General features: G+C 45.3%; 1 protein-coding gene across 4 annotated transcripts in view; it reads right to left on the bottom strand.

The window, feature by feature from the left end:
- The window catches only part of KDM1B (lysine demethylase 1B), a 631,262-nt gene that overhangs the window by 391,882 nt on the left and 220,819 nt on the right, over nucleotides 1-18,561 (bottom strand). The window lies entirely within an intron of this gene.

The raw sequence follows: 18,561 nt of genomic DNA, 5'->3' as shown, positions 1-18,561 counted from the left end.
CGAGTCCCTAAGGTACGAGGGTAAATTTTGCACCAAGGGCTGTAGGAAAAAATCTACATAGGGAGGAATTTAACTTTATCCTTAATAAACACCCTAAGATACCGGCACTCTACCTCCTACCAAAGGTCCACAAAAGCATGACTGACCCCCGGGGAGGCCCATTGTATCATCTAGAGGTAGTTGTTGGGAAAACACCTCTAGATATGTAGATTTTTTCCTACAGCCCTTGGTGCAAAATTTACCCTCGTACCAACTGGCTATTCATGACCATTTACCATCAGCTACTGGGCACCGCGATGGGGACTTGTTTTGCGCCCAGCTTCGCCTGTCTGTACTTAGGACAGTGGGAAGAGAGAGTGGTCTACCAATCCCAAGTATATCCCACTAAAATTGTGTGTTGGCTCCGCTATATAGACGATATTTTTATTGTCTGGAGCGGAAGCCAACAAGAGGCATTGGATTTTGTCAAAGACCTTAATACTAATGACTTTAACCTGAGTTTTACATGTCACATCAATCCCACAATCATTGAATTCCTAGATGTAAGAGTTGAAAGTAAAGATAATAGTTTAACTACGACTCTATTTAGGAAAAGTACAGCGGGCAACAGCTTGTTGCATGCCTCTAGCTGTCACCCCACAAATCTGATTAACTCTATTCCAGTAGGAGAGTTTCTAAGAGCTAAAAGAAACTGCTCGAATGAAAATGATTACAACAGAGAAACAACCCTTATGAGCGAAAGGTTTAGAGAACGGGGATATGGACGCAAATGCATAACTAGTGCCCTGGCTAAGGTAAATGAAAGAGAAAGAACCAGCTTACTTAATTCAAAAGAAAATCAACCATCCCCAAATGCGATGAGTAGATTTATCACTGACTACCATTGTGACTCCAAAGAAGTGAGGAAAGCACTTAACAAATACTGGAACATACTCAAGCTAGACAAAGACTTAGCTCCTGAAATCTCGGAACATCCCCAACTCACTTTCAGGAGACCTAAATCCCTCAAAGACCTTCTCTGCTCCACTCTTTTACCCAAGACTGTGAAGCAGAGAAACCCGGTGCAAGGTTTTTACATTTGTGGCAGGAGTAAAGCCTGTCGCAACAGTAAAAACACGAAAGAAATACAGCTGTCTAAAGACACAAACAAATTCAAAATCACCAAACATGTAACATGCCTGACCGACCATGTTGTATATGCCCTACAATGCCCCTGCCAGTTATGTTACATTGGCAGTTCCAAGCACCAGGCCAAGAAAAGAGTGCTTGAACACATGCGGGCGATAACGAATGGGGATAAACAATATCCTATCGCGAGACACTTTGCGACACACCATAAAAGCAATGCAAATATGCTGTCCTTCTGTGTACTTGAGACAGTCCCCATGAGGGAAAGAGGGGGAGATCGTATTAAGGAGATGAGGAGACTCGAATCGAGACTGATTATTAAATACAGGACGACCCAACCGAACGGTCACAATTTACATGAGGAACTTAGTGTGCATCTGGGTTAGCCTGCGAGTTTGACTGTGTATATATACCTGCTGTTTTTTAACTAAGCACTTATTTTATCACTTTATCACATATAAAACAGTCACTGATTTCATGTTTTTAATTTCTGGTTTACAGAGTTTGTTGGAGATCATAATTGGGAATCTGTTCGACCTTTGGGAGCACCTGATCACATAAGACTGTTTGAGTGGACCACCTGAATTGGGAATATGAGCAATTTATGCCCACTTGGGCTTTATTGAAAGAAAGTTGACCAAGAATTTGGACAGCTTTAAATATGATGTGGTACTGTACTAACCTTCAACGATAAATGAAAAGCCCACATGGGCCTTATTGGGTATTGATACATTTAAGAATGTACTACATATGCTTCAATCAATCGTACAAATAACTGTTGATATACATTTCACAAGTGAAATCTACATATTCCCTGCAATGTTAATTATCCATTTTCAGGTTAGAAAACAATTTCAGTTTGGTTTAATTTAAATTGCATCTTGCGTGTTACTTTAACGTTTTTTGCAGCCTTTACTTTTGTTGCCTGACGAGGTCTGAAAGTAGCGAACTCAGCCCGTAGATATACCAACAAGTCTGTCTTCCATGTATGTGAATAGAACAACATGTGACTGTATATAATGAGCACTTCGTGTTTGGTTTCTGTCTCGTGAAAAAGCAGGATTCACCTGCGAAACGCGTCGAGAAAGCCATTAAATAAATACGCTTTGCATTTCCAAGTGGCCCGGATTTCTTTTCTTAAACTGGAGAAGGTTTTTGGCTGTATATATATATGTATGTATATATGTATATATATATATATATATATATATATATATATATATATATATATATATATATATATATATATATATATCTATCCTACTGGCGGTCGCCAGTAGGTAGTTATAGTTAGGACCTAGTTTCCATAGGAAATCGTCAACATTCTATTTGGATTAACTTTGGCCCTGGTGGATGAATCTTTGCGAATTTCTCAAAGAAGATGGCTCGGTCCACTGCGCTCCTTCCCTGAAAATTTGGGGGGGGATTGGTGAAGTGGGGGCTGAGATAAAAGGGGGGTCCCAAAACGTGTTTTCTCCATGTTATTTTCCATAGGACGTTTAGACACGGCTACAGGTCGAACGGCTGAATGGATTTATAAAAAATTTGGCAAAACTGTAGAGTCCGGCTCACAGATTACGCTTTTTGTGGAATGGTGTAAATCCGTTCAGTAGTTGCTGAGAAAATTAAAGTTAAAGTCAATTATATATCTATAAGCGCGGACGGGTGCGCGCACTCAAACGGCTGCGCGCGAGCGGAATTTATTTTTTTGCTGCGTGACGTCTGTTAACGTTCGATTCGAAGGAAATCAGGAAGTGTTGACCGCCATTTTGTCACTGCGAGTAAATATATTGTCATTTCAAAGCGTTGGAACATGGAAAGGGGAGAAGGTAGAGATTGTTTTGCTGCGTAGGTTTTCTCAGGGTGTGCAGTAAGGTCCTTAAAAGCGAAAATATATATTTTTTTTTTTCGAAAAAGTTGCGGGGTGCGCGCACTCGGGCGCGCACACCTATTTACAAGAGTGTGAAAATGGAGATAAATCAGAAGTTTGAGTGCTTTGATATAAGGTGGCTCTGAAAAGAGCCCTTGTGTTAATTGAGTTGTTTCTGCATTTATAAGTAAGTACCGATGCAGAGTCTGATGTAATATTGTTGGCAGCATTTTGAAAGGAAAGACAGGGGCCCATTTTCTGGTTAACAGGCGACCAGGCCAACTTTTCACGCCAGGCCCATTCCTGCAAAGTCGACCGCCATTTTTAGGAGATCTGCAACCACCGGCAGTCACTGGGTTGCAGGAGCAGATGGACTCAAGCCTGTCGGGCGAAGCATCGTTGCACCGCCACAGTGGACGAGACCCTGCTGGGTGAGTGGAGCGTCGCTGTACCGCAACAGTATGCGAACCCTTTGCTGGGCTCGTGGAGCGTCCCTATATCGCCACAGTGGACGAACCCTTTGCCGGGTGCGTGGATCGTTGGGGGTGCAGCTGAGAGGCCTCCACCTGGGGAGGCGGGAGAGGCTCGTCCGCGCCCCCTCTCCCTCCCAGTGCACCCCACGGCGTCTTGCTGACATTTGTTATGGCCGGACCAGGCGATGAAGAGAGGGGGGGGGTCGGAGGCATATGCAAGACATTCCCCCCTTGTGGCCTGCAAGGCGCCGAAAAAAGAAGAGAATGGGAAGACAACTACATCTCGGGTAGGGCCCATGCCTTCTCTGGCCGATGGCGGCCGGCCGCTCTTTGCCACGGCCCCAGGAACGGATCCCTTGGTTCATCCTGGGGACAGGCCTTGGCGAGTGGTGTCGCCTCCGGACTATTCACGTAATGGTTCTCCACCCCAGGCCGTTGCCGACGGCTTTTGTAGACTTTCTGACGCTCAAAAACCCTACTAGAAAGCAGCCCAAAAGTAGCCCAACATTGCTTCTTTGGGGAAGGAGGGACAGGGACGGCGTCAAGTAGACGGCGAAATGCATTGTGGGTTTGTTGCTGCGGCCGTTTGTCATGTAAATAGTTGTTTTAATATATTTTTGTTCAAGAATAAAAACGTTTTAACCTGTTATTTTGCTGTTGTGTGGTATATTTCTAATATTTGTCGCTCTGATGTCGTTTCCCCTCCCAAATGTAACATGTGATTGTAATCTACAGCCGGACATTCCGACAGGACATGAGAGCAAAAGGGGGGGGGTCAGATCTGAAGTTGGGCAGGCGATAAGATCACGTTTTGCTATGTGGGGCTATCTATGTTCGTGATGGGGCCTAAAAGGGGGCAAGATGGCGGGGCCACTGTGCCGTGACTTTCGCTTTAACTCCAACAGTGGTGAGGGTGAACACAAATGAACGCCGCTTATGTACATATACATTTTCATTTTCTACACCACATGAAACCTGCGTCAGGTTTCATATAGGCGTTTTGTTGCAGGGTGGGCATTCATTTGCATGAAAGCCCTGTAAAACTAACACAGTGAAATTTAGAAGATTTCACTGAGTCAGCTTTATAGCATTGCTGAATCAAATCCTTACGCCTGTTTGAAACAGGCATAAGGAGTGATGCACCATGCAATGTGTGGCTTGCTCCTGTGCATTGCAGTAGACATGTCGCGCTTACGACGTGATTCCTGCAATGTGCTGCTTTTGCGGCACAGATGCGTGACGCATCTGTGTTCTTTTTGCTCAATGGTGCTCCACATTGTAAATGCGGCACACCATGGGTGGCAGAGCAGCGGTGCACATTAACTGGTGCATCTCTGGGGATGCGCCAGTTAACATAAATCTGCCCCTTTACATTTAAGTATGAGCAGGGGACACAGAGTTGGTGAGGCTTATCCAAGGTTAAAAAGAGATGAGTCCTGTTCACTGAAAACTTGGACATAGGACTCACCTCCTCAGCATCGCTGGACATGGCTAAATAATAGCTGCAAAATGTTACTATTGTTAAACAATTTTACTATTATAGTCTCTGAGATTTGTCTCTTACTCTGCAACATCTCATTGTTGTTCTCTTTCTTTAAAGATAACGACAACATTAACCATGAGTGATAATGAGCAATCCGTTGATCTCGATCTTATCGTTGAACTTGTCATTGAAACATCAGTGGAAGTGGATCCCTTAGATGATTTAAATCCTGAGGATGATGAAGAACATGATGAGGATGCCGATTTGTCAGAATTGTATGACATAGGGTGGGAAGCTGACGTGCTTCAGCATATGGAACTATAAACATTTAGTTTTAAAATTTACTGGAAATAAAAAGTGAAAATGTAAACCGTTTCATTTAAAATTAAACATAACTTGAAAAACAGGTTATGTGTAGTGTCTTTAATAAAATAGTCAAATATGCTCATAAAAATATTTCTAAACCAATGAAAAGCTTTATTAACAAGTCACATGACCTGTTATGCTTACGTTACGCGCTCCGCGCCGCGCCCCGGATTGCTTCCGGGAAGCTGCGCTTCGCGCCTCGCGCACCGGAGGACTTCCGGGTGCGCTAACGCGGCGTGTCATATGACGAATTATGCAACAACGCGATACGTCGTTGGGGCTCCACCGGAACTGATTGAATTGGTAGTCTACAGTAGTTCTGGAAGTTTCAGACTGAAGCTGGCGTTAGCATGAGAGCACCCCGTGGCTACGTCGTGGCCATTCTGCGAGCAATCATGGCAGAAGCTTCCCACCGGAACTCTGCGGGAGTCGGGGCCCCGGTGACTCTTGTAGAATCTTCAAGGCTGATGGGACGCTTTTGGGAATGGGGCCCATGCCGTAGCAGTGAAGCGTTCGAGTTCCAGGGTTGTCCAGAGCCATCCTTGCAGGCCAGGCCCAAGTCTGTGGAGCCGACCGCCATTTCCTGAGCTCCGTGGCAGCCGCCTGTCGCTGTACCGCAAGAGTGGGTGCAATTCAGCCGGATGGCGGGTGAGACGCTGTAATAGCAAGAGCAGGCGTAATTCAGCTGGCCGAGCGAGGCAATGTGCCGCAGGAGCGGGCGCAACTCAGCTTGTCGAGTGAAGCGCTGGGGTGCAGCTGAGAAACCTCCACCTGGGGAGGTGGGGGAGGCTCGTTCGCGCCGCCTCTCCCTTCCAGTGCCCCCCACGCCGTCTCCTGGCGCAGGTATATGTGATGGTTGGACCAGGGCACCGCAGGACATGTCTTTAGGGGTGTAGCTGAGAAACCTCCACCTGGGGAGGTGGGGAAGGCTCGTTCGCGCCGCCTCTCCCTTCCAGTGCACCCCACGCCGTCTCCTGGCGCAGGTATATGTGATGGTTGGACCAGGGCACCGCAGGACGTGTCTTTAGGTCAAACCCTCAACTATGGCACCCAACATCCAGGACTTATGACATTTGTGGAAGGCTGTGACATCGAAGCATCTCAGGGACCAAGCATATGCAGAGTCCTTTCTACAGCCTCTGCGTTCCTTCTTACCTAGTTATGGTTTTTTCACTGCCACTCCAGGCTTTTAGTCTGTGGATGGCAAACTATGAACCTACACTCACCTATGAAAATCTTACTATTGATGCTTGACTGAGGACAAGGAGATCAGTGAAGCGCTGGGGTGTAGCTGAGAAACCTCCACCTGGGGAGGTGGGGGAGGCTCGTTCGCGCCGCCTCTCCCTTCCAGTGCACCCCACGCCGTCTCCTGGCGGAGATGTTGCAGCAGGCTGCCATGTAAATAGTTATTTAATTAAACGTTTTACCATGTTACTTTGTTGGTGTGTTGTATATATTTATAATATTTGCATAGGGTTTCTCGTTATTTTGGGCGGGGTGGGCGGCGGAGCAAATTCACTGAAAAAACCATAGGTTATAGACCATATATAGTTAAATATCTCAAGTCCTTCTGTGCACTCGATGGAGATACAGGACGTCGATCAGAAAATGTGCTGGCCACCTCTAATGGTAATAGCGTGGCCAGGGCTTTTGTTGATGCCTCTGCAAATTGCACAGGGTGCACTTGTTTGACATGCCGCACCATGGTATGTATGGAAAAGGAATATTTTTTTGTTGGATTTCCTCTTGAGAGAAACGAGTCACATATCGTGCAGGTTACTTTTGGTGCATTTACTTTCTTTTGATCTTCAGGATAAGTGAAAAATTGCCAGATGAAAGATTCTTTTTTTCTTCTTAAAGGTAGTCGATCATTTTGGAAGTGTTGTTTTCATGTTGCAGCAGGCTGGCATGTAAATAGTTATTTAATAAAACGTTTTACTCTGTTACTTTGCTGGTGTGTTGTATTTATTTATAATATTTGCATAGGGTTTGTCGTTATTTTGGGCGGGGTGGGCGGCGGCGCCGAGCTATGTTGCAGCCATCATGGCGTCGAGCTCGGTTTCTCTCACTAGTTTCATATTTCTCATGAGGGGTTGTTCCAAATGTTTCTATTTTAGCGAGGTCAAAAAGAGATCCTATCAGTGGCCTACTGATTTTGCTCTATTCTTTTTGTTTTCTCTAACGATTTTTAAGTTAAAGTTTGCTAGTACGATACAGCGGCTAGTCCGCATTTTATATATATGTCTTTTTTATTAGGGGTGTCCTCCGGTGGAGTCGGACAATCTACCTCTAATAAACGGTAAGTGTTCCTCTGAAGGAATGCGTCTTGAAAGTGGCTGACTGTAATGTATGATATTTCACTCAGTGACTTTCAGGCCCAGGTTGTATGTTTTTTCAACGAACTCCGTTGTAACGCATGCCTTTACCACGCATGCGTTACAACGGAATGCTATGTACACGCCTATCTTTTTCCACGTATTTTAGCGTGGTGACGTCATTGGTAAAAAAAAAAACGCCCTTTTCCTTCCTCTCAGATGCCGATTGCCTGCACATCACGTCTAATGGTGAGTGTTTTTTTGGGGGGGGAAGCCCCCCCCCAAACCCCCCTTTTTTATATGTACCCTTTACCACACATGCCTTTACTACGTACCTCGTAGTAAAAGTATGCGTGGTAAAGGCTGTCGTTGTAACCACGCATGCGCTGTAATGCATGCGTGGTTAAAGTTTTCGTTGAAACGGCCTCGTTGTAGTGGTCGTTTCCCTTCAGGCCCATGCTGTTTCAAAACCGTGCATGTGCTTGAAGCAGGCGTAGGTATTGACGCAGCATAGAAACTACTAAGAACCAATTGGAAGTGTTGTTTTCAAGTCACATGACTTCACATGCGCGTCTCAGGACGTGTACGCGGTGATAGTATCTAGTCACGTACGCCATTTGGAAGTAGCGGTCTAATTCAACGAAGTTTCAAAACGTGAAAAGGAGTAAATTCAAACATATCCGGATTTAATATATCTTTTGAGCTCGATTCAAGCATACAATTGTTAAAGTATAAAACCTTTTCTATATTTTTTTGGAAATAGCAAGGTGTGTACATTCGGTCACACACGAAAGTTTAAAAAGACATTCGGCTCCATTTAATGAAAATTTTCATAATAATAAAAAAGAAGCCTAGGTTTAGTGTCTTTGACGTAGTATAAGTTCTTTGATGGGTCTATGAAGAAATTTACTATGTTGCAATTGTAAAGTTTTCTCGAAATATATAGGCGAGTGCGCGCACACGGTCGCGCACGAACGAAAGCCAAAAAAGCGGAGATAAACCCCCTTTATAATATGCTCCTGGAGCTCTTTTTCGTACAATGAGTTAGTTCTGTAAAGAACTTTTTTTTTTATTTTTTAAAACAAGTGTTATGTTGTGTTTGATTTTTAGGTTGAGGCTACCGTCGCACTGCGAAGCCGAAGATCTTATGATCTTACAGTGTGGTGCTTTGTCCCGCCTTCTCTTCCATTGGCTAGCTCCATAAATGGAGGCTAGCCATTGGAAGAGATGGTTGTCAATTACTCTTTCCCCCTCACAACGCGAATCGGGGGCGTTTCTGTCTCTTTTTTTAAGTCCCGCCCTCCACACCCTCCCTCTCGCTGATGTCCGTGGCTTGATGCGATCCATGGGCGTTTCTGTCTCTTTTTCCTAAGTCCCGCCCCCCACACCCTCCCTCTCGCCGAGGTCCGCGCTGAGGAGCGCTTCTTTTAATTTACTTAGTCCCCGTTATTTATTTATTTCGAGGGAGCCCACCCCTCATCTGTTGCCGTGTGAAAATCACCGCCGGTCGGCCCGGGACAACCCCCTGACGTCATTCCCCGGGCCGCGCAGTGATTGGCTGCCGGCCCGGGACACCCCCGTGACGTCATTCCCCGGGCCACGCTCTGATTGGCTGCCGGCCCGGGACCTGACTTGTTATAGCTTTTTCACCAACTCCAACTCCTGATCCCCAGTTCCTTTGTTGCTCCTCTGTCCCTCCTGCACCTCGTTGCTCTCGCCACTCAGCATTGTTGACTCCCTGGGCCATTCTACTCCTGTGTTGTTCTTGCGCCCCTTCGTGTGGCGTTTTTTTCTGAAATGTTATTTTCTTGGTAAGTGGGTCCGGCAGTAAAATATTTCTACAGGGCTGTCCCTTTGTCGATAGTATGCATTGTTTATCTTTGTTTTGCTGCCCCAAGATGTGCCGTCGCCATCTTGGAATGGCAAATAAAAACAAAGGCAAAATAATGACTGTCGCATGACGTGCATGCATACACATTTTACACCCGTGTTTATTCATGTGGCACTGCTGATACCGAAGTCATTAATTTTTGTGGCAATTTGTAATATCTTTTTTTGTGTGTGGTGTGGATGATTAATTTTGAGTCCAGTGCTGCACAGTTCCATTTACCGAGAAAACGATGAAAAAATCATTAAAAAAAGCCAGTGACCGCAGAGCGAGACGATCTTGAAGGCAGCCTGACCCTTGGATCTGGGACTGGCGGGAAGCAAGCATTGCTTCTCCCCCAAGTGACAAATTAGGCCCTTTCAGGCGGCAAAAGAGATACAATCCCGCTAATTTACAACATGTGTTCGCCTATTAGGCAGCCATAGCTCCGTGGACTCCTCTACGAGCTGGCACTGCATGGGTGCGCAGCTCCTCCCTCTCAACCGAGAGAGGTCGCCTCCGCATCAGTCATTAGGTTGATGCTGCGGCACATTCCACTGAAGGTTGCGAGTTCGGGGGGACAGTGCAAGCTGCGGAAGCTATTGTGGCAGGGTGGGTCCTTACTGGGCCAAAATGGGACACGCAACCCCGCTATGCACCTCACTGGCAGGAACTAACTTTTATCGTAGCTTGCAGTGAGGGGGGGCTCGGGTTCACCCCCCTCGTCTAACGGCTCACTTCGGGCTTGTACCAGTCGCAGCCACCTGAACGGTTAAACAGTGGCAACAGGGACATCGCAGGGAGGTGGGCCCCTGAGTTGGCTTTCCCCGCCCTCGTGTGGGGGATGGTGCAAGGGGGGGTGTGCGTTCATCGCAATCATCGCCAGCTCTCTCAGGACCAGTCTTGTAGATTTCCCAAGGGGCTCGACAGATCAGCAGCTTGCGGCCTTGTAACCCTCCACCCCCCGGGCGCGTGTTAGAGCAGCAGACGCATTATTATCAATTATAGGGCTGCGTGCACGCGAGTAGCGCAACACTGCATTTATGCACAGACTTGAAGAAAATTGCATTGGAAATCCAAAGCAGCCCGAACAAGCGCTTTAGTGCCCCACATACAGGGAGAAAGCGCTATACAAATGCTACTGTACAAACAGCCCTCCTCCGTCTGCTTTATTCGTGTTGGAAGTTCTGCTCACGTCTTGGGTGGTGTCCTACATTTTAGTCATTCTTTGCGATTCCGAACAGCATCTGTTGTGTGTCTGACTGATAATGTGATATTCCTAACAAGATTCGCAATAACATGCAAATATTACTGGTAAAGAAAGGAATTAGGTTATTACGTACAACTAAAAGGAAGGGATTTGAGTTCATCAAAAAAGTTGTGCTGCGGGGATCGGTTGCATCAGGTCTGGAGCGCGTCTCCTGGCCCTGGGCCTGTCACCGAAATACATCCCACATAAACACTCGCCCATTTATACACAACAAGCTGAGGAGGCGGAGCTGCACGCTCCAGCACCAAACAGAAAGCGCACAGAGATTATGTCAACGAGCAGGAAGGCGCTACATAAATTCTATAATACAGTAGGCAGACTAATGTCGGGTTTAAGTGGAAGATGCCAGGATCGGAACGATAAAGTTACACAAATTACTATTTAAACGTATCTCTGAGCACCAGTAGCACATGGTAAAGAATGGACGCCAACGAGAGTCGTGTTCATTTCGCAATCGGTAGGAGCCGCTGGGAGGACACTTTATCGATTCTCAAGCTTGGAAGGTTTTCCTTAGGCCATATGCGGCTTGACAAGCCTGTTTTAGCATCCTCGTAGGAGATGTTTCACGATTATGCGAAGATAATTACCCGGAGGCTGGGTGGTCAGCTAGTTCTCGTAACTGTCTATCAGGCGTGGCCCTGTTGATGTGGCGACAGCATTGGCCCCTGTCCGGATGCAGTACATAGAATTTCTAACATTAGAATCTCTCATAAGGACACATATCAATTAATCTCACTAGGGCGTTTACTTATAAAATAATTAATATTGGTCCATAGAACGTGCAAGGATGTCATGCACTGTGCTCACAGTTCTTCATATGGGCATCAGGGAACATATTTCACTAGTTTTATCTTTCTGCAGGTAATATTTAAATCTGAGTACATTACCAATATAACAATTAATCATGCTTCGCTGCAGCATACTAACGTTTTATAAATACTCTCGCCTACACCGTGCATGCTGCTCTGGTCACGGTTTGGAAGTAGCTGGGTTCGGAGACCCGAGTGGGCAGAGTTCTTCTGGTTTTACAAGACCAGTAACAACAAGCTATGAAGCCTCAGGTGAAATCGGGAAACATATTTCCAGAGACCTAAGCCCCTTCTTGGGTCGTTAGATACATATCTGGTGTTGGCGTGTAGCTCAATGAGGCCCACGAAGCAAACACTGTGTTCTACAAACGTTCATTACACACCGGATGTTGCATAGCGGTGCATGCATAAGCTGGCCTTGTCTGCTGGTCAAGTATAGACAGGGACGTAGCCATCAGAAGTACGGAGGGTGCAGTGGCGCCAGGGCCCAGGGACCCCCCTTGCATGGCTATATTTTCCAATAAAGTGTGTCTGTTGGGTGGGGAAAGTAGTTTGCATCTTCCCTGCATGAATGCAGTGCCCCCTTGCTGCGCCGATGAGTGTAGGGTAAAAGCGAGGCTTCTAACTGGAAACAGAGGTCCTGCTTGGGGTGATAGGATTTTACGCCTCGGACAAATTACAACTCAGGCTGCAGCAAAAGCACTATGGGAATCCCGTTTAAGCTTGAACTTCGTCCTCAGTATGGGCCTCGCGCACGCCCTCCTGCGTGAAGCAGCTGATGAGGATTTGGTAATTAGGGCGCACACGCAGTAATTAGCCACGAAAATCAGGTTCAGCGAAGCATAGATGATGCCCTTCCCGGAAATCGGACTGAAACGTCCAGCCACAGTTGGGCCGTTTAGCTGCGCCACCTAGCAACGAACAGCAGAGTAGGAGAGGGGGCGCCCTCTGTTCCACACCCGGGAAGTCTGATGAGCCCGGTGCACCCATGCTAGGATTTTACGTGCAGTCCAACCAGTAGAAATGGGGGGTAATTCCCATGTTGACACCAAAGCCCATCACAACTTTGCTACTCTGAGGAAACTTGCATGCAATATCATGCAACATATACCTGAACACCCTCGTAGCCGCACTTGCACCCTTTCTCGTAGATTCAGGTACCTGCTCTCGTAAGCAGGGCTTTACAAGTGGGAGGAAAACACCGTGGGGAGGGCAGGATAAAAATCTGTGCTTAGCATAGTGTGCCACCTGCCGGGTAATCTGCTGCCTCTGTCATTGCATCCAATGGCATCCAGATATATAATACAACATTTAACATTACACCTACAATTGGAAGAAGGAGGGCAAGGCATTCTGGGAGGGTTATTAACGCCTGCTCCCAGGGGCAGGTCAGTGCCAGGTCTCTTTCTTGCAAACAGGCCAGAAGTGTGGCAGGCGAACCTTCCAGCTTTCGAAAGGAGATGCTTGAATGAAGATGGGGGTGGGTGGGATATGGGTTTTAAAATATCCAGCAGTTACACCGAGGTACAAACTGAGGCTCTTTATGCTTTCATGTCCGTGCAATTTTCAAGTAAGAGAATGGGTCACTGTGAGCTAAATAGAGAGGTCTAGTGAAGAAGTGGATTACCAATAGGGACTCCTAGATCCAACGCCAGAAAATGTGACTTGAAGCATATATCACCATTTTACTGAGGCCTTGACAGAATTTAGGATATAATCAGTGCTGGATTGAACCTTGTGGAAACCCCTAGGCAGGCGAAACTCCGGGGGCTCCTTCGCAAATGATCTCCTAATACTCAATGTAACAGATTTATTTACACACTGACAACTGCCAGAAGACGACCTTTTAAGAGACAAACTGTTATGGGAATCTGATGTCTCTGGTTTGTATGCTTTAAGTTGTTAATGGGTACATTACATCAATACAGTATTTTCTCTATAGAGTCCTTAATGCAAAGTGTTCGTTTTTTTGAGTTGATTCATTTTTTTCTATCTTTTTTGGAAACAATATTTAAAAAGCTTAATAGTAAGTTTTTTTCAAGATCAAATCAATATTATTTTTATCTGTTATCGCAGGCCCCTAAAAGGAGTAGGGCCCATATCCGGTGCCTACTTACTTTGACTATTTGGTAATCCGGAACTGGATCGAATGGAGTATCATCGGTAGATATTGACACAAAATACATGCTGTTTGGTCCATCATATCTTTCCTTTTATTTGATTGCATGAACATAACATCCTCTTACTAGACCTTGATTACAATTGTGCTGGCAATCTCATTTAGGGTGCAAACTCCTGTTCATTCCCGAAAATAGGACTATGAATTGGGTTTATATTCCAGCCCCCACAGGTGTCTGTCACACGATTTGCAGCTGCCTTTAGCAAATGGTGCAGGCAAGTGGTGCATAATAAAGTTTTGCCCACCTATGAATGAGGTAAAACTCGTGCAATTAATGCAATATTCTTCATTCAAGGTCTGCAACTTGGAATCGGGTGCAGATGGGACATCTGCTAATTAGTACACTATGTGTACTTTTCATTCTTTCTCGCCTTGCCTTGTTCTTTTCTTTCCTTCTTCACCAGCTTTCTTTTCTTTGTGCAGATGTATTTCAAAATCCTTTACAGGATATGGTCTCGTTGCTTTTTAGCATCTTTTGATTTTTGTGTAAGTAAAATTGTTAGTTTGACTAGACCAAGCAGCAGCAGATGCACATCTTCCCGGAGCTGGCTGACTGCCCCGTACAGGTCTCTGCAGTCCTTCCTCATGCTGGAGGCTGCCTTAGGGAGCGGTGAAGAGCTTCTGTATAGACTTTGCATGGGACCTCCGGGTGACCTAGGACTGCCATCAGTGCATTTTGGGCCCTCGCCAGTCACCTTAAACTGCTTCCTCATTTCCTTCTCAGTTTCCCTGTTGGGTATGCCTCCGGCGCCCTCTGTGAACCCCATTTTGCTTGAGGCTTTTGCTACTGGTTGGCTTTGTGTGGGTGGCTCTGTGTTTGTGTGAGGCTCTGTGTCCGCTAATACTCTCTACTACTCTCTAATGCTCACCTATTGCCATTGTATAGGACAATACCATTTATATATATTTTCAAAAAAAATGCCATTTGCAATGCCAATAGCTCTAACTTTAACAAAGCCGAGACCATTGCATTGTAAATGCTTGTTTAAACTTGCAACAACATTTTCATGTGTGACACAGGATCGAAATGAAATGAAGAAATTTATCTTTTCTCGGGGCATTTATGACTCTCAATTTTTAGTTTAGTAAGAATGAGGCTCTGCTCTCCGTACAGAAGAATTTCTCCACACTCGTTGCATTTCATGTGCACCTTTGCAAGATATGGTCTCAAGTCCATCACAGCACTCGATGGAGATACAGGTCGTCCACCAGAAGATGTGCTGGCCACCTCTGATGGTAATAGCGTGGCCAGGGCTCTTGTCGATGCCTTTGCAAATTCAACAGGGTGCACTTGTTTGACATGCCGCACCATGGTATGTATGGAAAAGGAATATTTTTTTCTTGGATTTCCTCTTGAGAGAACCTTATTGCATATCGTGCAGGTAACTTTTGGCGCATTCACTTTCTTTTGTTCTTCAGGATAAGTGAAAAATTGCCAAATAAAAGATTCCTTTTTTCTTTTTAAAGGTAGTCGCTCATTTCCTTCAGATTCGGAAGATGAATGCGGGGCGGCAGCCATTTCAGCAAAGTCTTCCGAAGGGTGTTGAGCGTTGTTCTCTTTTGAGAGTAGAAAAGATAGTGAGAGAAGTGGGTGGAGTACTCCGTGTAAATTGCAGAATAGAAACTACTAAGAACCAATTGGAAGTGTTGTTTTCAAGTCACATGACTTCACATGCGCGTCTCAGGACGTGTACGCGGTGATAGTATCTAGTCACGTACGCCATTTGGAAGTAGCGGTCTAATTCAACGAAGTTTCAAAACGTGAAAAGGAGTAAATTCAAACATATCCGGATTTAATATATCTTTTGAGCTCGCTTCAAGCATACAATTGTTAAAGTATAAAACCTTTTATATATTTTTTTGAAAATAGCAAGGTGTGTACATTCGGTCACACACGAAAGTTTAAAAAGACATTCGGCTCCATTTAATGAAAATTTTCATAATATTAAAAAAGAAGCCTAGGTTTAGTCTCTGACGTATTATAAGTTCTTTGATGGGTCTATGAAGAAATTCAATAAGTTCAGATTGCAAAGTTTTCACGAAATATATAGGCGGGTGCGCGCAGTCGGTCGCGCACGAAAGCTTGGAAATGCGCTATCCATTTTATTGAGAACTGTTGCCGAGAGTGCGCACACCGGGTCGTGCACGAAAGTTTAGAAAGGCTATTTTTATTTATAGACAAATTTTAATGCGTTGAAAAAAAGGCAAGGTACAGACTTTCTAATTCTGTATCGCTTTACAAGGAGTCTCTATGCAACTTGAACAGTGAAGAAAACGGATTTTTTCTGAAAAAAATATTGCCAGAACTTTATTGACAAAAGTATAGTTTTTATAAACGAGATATTTCTGAATTAGCATTTTAAAACAGAGAGATAAACGGTTAAGGGGGGGTCCGAGGGGAAAATTTTTTATTATAGACCTACTGGTACCTAGTCCCCCAACTGGACACTAAAACACACGGAAGGTACAGAAGGTCTCAGAAATACAGAGGGAGAGAAAAGAAAATAGCAAATCTCTCTATTGGGACCTAATAGTGTCCTCTTTACATGCCCAGAATACACAGTTAATCTGGAAACAACCAAGAAAACAAGAGAAGATGCACAAGGAGAGGAAAAAGATACCCATCAGCCCACTCATAAGTGGAATCTCGTCATCTGGGTATATGTTGGTAAATGGTGGCCTCTAGGGTCTGTCTTGGAAACAATCCATAGGACTGCCTAGTGATGGACCCAGAACATTTCACCAACAGATGACAGTATATGAGCGGTAGGGGTTGAGGTTGCAGTGCTCAAAGAAAAAGAAGAAGAAAAGGAAAATAATCCAAGTGATTCTAAAAATACCTACGATGATGTCATGAAATACTTTATTAGGGCTGACCATCAAAGTGGTATGGTTAAAAACAGTATGCTGATAGCATGTAAGGAATTGCTACCCACCAATGTTGTTATTCGGTCAACATGTTTCAGCCTCAAGGGCTTTCGTCAGGACCTATGGTGCTACTGCAACACTTACTTAAGTGATGTGAAAGTGGGATCTACATCTGCTTTCCAAACTGAACAGAGTGTATCTTCTCCTGCATAGACACAATACAAAAGACAGAAACAGAGACATGGACAAATTATGTCAACAAAAAGAAGTGCACAGACTGCAAACTCTCGTTTCTATGGTCTTAATAATATGGCTATGAACACTTGAAAGACACTCACCCTCATTGTGGGGAGAGAAAACCTCACCTCACCTGGCCACTGCTCAGGAAGAAAGGGAGGCCACGCACTGGAAATAAACACAACACTTAGAAAGTTATAACCAGTGGTAGTAGAAACACAATCTACAGACAAGAAAAACTGGATTCAAAACACATAAATCAGAGACACACATGGTGACACAATGGCCAGACTGGTTTCCTCTTGCATCAGGAAAGTATACCACAAAGCCTCACTGACTGCACTGCTTGCACAAACCTGTAGACCTATAAAGTACAAAGGCCCAGGTAGCCAGCCGCAGTCACTGGGAATAGAGGCGCCTACTCCTGTGCTTTCCACCTAGTACTCAAAGACCAAAGACCAAAGCAATAATGCTATTGACTGTACCACCACCACTGACCTCTCCGTCGTTGCCTCGGAGTGAAAACTGAGCCGAGGGGGAGGCGACGACTGATGGTCACACGCGATGTTAAATACACTGCAGTGGACCTGAAAGGAAACTCCTTTGTTTCAAAATTTGATTGGCTCATGTGCAGGCCAATGGGAATCGGCTCACAGGCAGCCAACCGTGACCTACACTGATAAGCCTGCAGTGGACCTGAAAGGAAATTCCTTTGTTTCAAAATTTGATTGGCTCATGTGTAGGCCAATGGGAATCGGCTCACAGGCAGCCAACCGTGACCTACACTGATAAGCCTGCAGTGGACCTGAAAGGAAACTCCTTTGTTTCAAAATTTGATTGGCTCATGTGTAGGCCAATGGGAATCGGCTCACAGGCAGCCAACCGTGACCTACACTGATAAGCCTGCAGTGGACCTGAAAGGAAACTCCTTTGTTTCAAAATTTGATTGGCTCATGTGTAGGCCAATGGGAATCGGCTCACAGGCAGCCAACCGTGACCTACACTAATAAGCCTGCAGTGGACCTGAAAGGAAACTCCTTTGTTTCAAAATTTGATTGGCTCATGTGTAGGCCAATGGGAATCGGCTCACAGGCAGCCAAACGTGACCTACACTGATAAGCCTGCAGTGGACCTGAAAGGAAACTCCTTTGTTTCAAAATTTGATTGGCTCATGTGTAGGCCAATGGGAATCGGCTCACAGGCAGCCAACCGTGACCAACACTGATAAGCCTCAGCCACATTAACAGGCCGACCGTGAGACATACCTCACGCGCATATGCACACCAGTCAAATCGTAAGGCAGTAAGATGGTGTGTTGTATTCTATCCAAAGAAGAGCCATAAGAAGAGCTAGGTGCGTTTATTTATTTATACTGCTAGAGGGCAATGTTTAGAGGTCGCGCGCTAATTTAGCCGTTTGCCAACTTCCAGTCGGATAGTACCGGGGGCTTAAACTGATATAGACACTGGCTACATATATTCAATATATATAGAACATGAGAAGGGGAACCCTACCCAGCGAGGGTGTTAGAGCTCAGTGGAGGTAACCCTTATGCCAAAGGCTGTTAGCACAAGGACTCTGTGTTCGGAAAAACAATCTGCGCAATCACAGCTGCATCCAAGGAATGTCATCATTCAATCCTTCTGTGTCACTATGAAGTTTGAAAACCCACTTCTGTTCTTTCCTCAATAGGAAA

Source organism: Lissotriton helveticus, chromosome 4_1 (genome assembly GCF_964261635.1).
Source record: "Lissotriton helveticus chromosome 4_1, aLisHel1.1, whole genome shotgun sequence".
Lineage (NCBI taxonomy): Eukaryota > Metazoa > Chordata > Amphibia > Caudata > Salamandridae > Lissotriton > Lissotriton helveticus.
The sequence above is the reverse complement of the archived record's forward strand: the minus strand, read 5'-3'. Positions and strand labels throughout refer to the sequence as shown.